Source organism: Pseudorca crassidens, unplaced genomic scaffold (assembly GCF_039906515.1).
Source record: "Pseudorca crassidens isolate mPseCra1 unplaced genomic scaffold, mPseCra1.hap1 Scaffold_72, whole genome shotgun sequence".
Taxonomy (NCBI): domain Eukaryota; kingdom Metazoa; phylum Chordata; class Mammalia; order Artiodactyla; family Delphinidae; genus Pseudorca; species Pseudorca crassidens.
In genome coordinates, this window is record NW_027136324.1 from 1,311,447 (window position 1) to 1,312,500 (window position 1,054).

The following is a 1,054-nucleotide window of genomic DNA, read 5'->3' on the forward strand; positions in this document are numbered from 1 at the left end:
CTTGACGATCAATCGCCCCCCCCGGGGTGTGCGTGCGTGCGCGCGCGCGCGCGCGCGCCTTCCCGGGGGTGGCGCGGCTGGGGGTTTGCTCGCAGGGCCGCCGGGGCCCTCCGTCCCCCTAAGTGCAGACGCGGCGCCCCCCGTCCACGGGGGCGCGCTGCCCGCGAGCGGGAAGAGAAGGGGAGAGAGAGAGAGCTCGCGACGAGGCCCTGGCCGCGTGGCCTCCGCGGTCGGTCCCCCTTCGGGAAGCGCCCTCGCGCCGCAAGCGGTCTCTGGGCGCTACCCCCGGGGTGTCGGTGGGCGGGGACGGTCCCGCGCCCTCGCGGCCGGGGCCGGCGGTGGTGGTTTGGCCGCGTCCGTTCCGCCGTCGTACGCCGCCCGCCCCCGGCGGCGTCCCGGCGAGGTCCGGCCCGCCTCCTCCGCGGGGCCCCGACCCGCGCGTCCGGGATCCGTGCCCGCCCCCGCCGCCTCGCCTCGCCGTGTCGGGGCGGGCGTCTCGGGCCGAGGCCGAGTCGTGCGTGCGCGGCCGCGCCCCGGGGATGCGTGCCCCGGCGGCGACCCGCGGGACGCCGCGGCGTCGCCCGCCGCCGCGCGCTTTCCCCCGGGCTGCGGCCGCGCCGCTCGGCGCTTCGTGCACGCTCCCCGAGCCGGCCGGCGGTGGGCGCCTGTCGGTGGTGGGCGGGGGCGCACGGCGTCGTCCGTCCGTCGCTCGTCGTGGCGGGGCCGTCTGGCGGCTGCGTGGAGGCTGTGTGGCGTCGGCGGCGTGAGGGGTGGAGAGGCGGAGAACGGAGACGGGGGGAGAGAGAGGGGAGAGCGAGAGAGGGTTGGGAGTCAGTCGGTTCGGTCGGTCGCGGAAGGAGGCGTGGGAGGAGGGCCCGGCGGTCGGGGGGCGACCGCCGGGTTTTCTCCCCACCGCCTTGCCTTCCGCGCCGCCCGCCGCCCTCTCCCGTCCGCTGCTCCCGCTCCTCCTCCTCCTCGTCCTCCTCGTCGTCCTCTCCCGTCCCCCCACCCCCACCCCCGTCGTCTGCCGTCCTCCCCTCCGTGACGGCGCCGG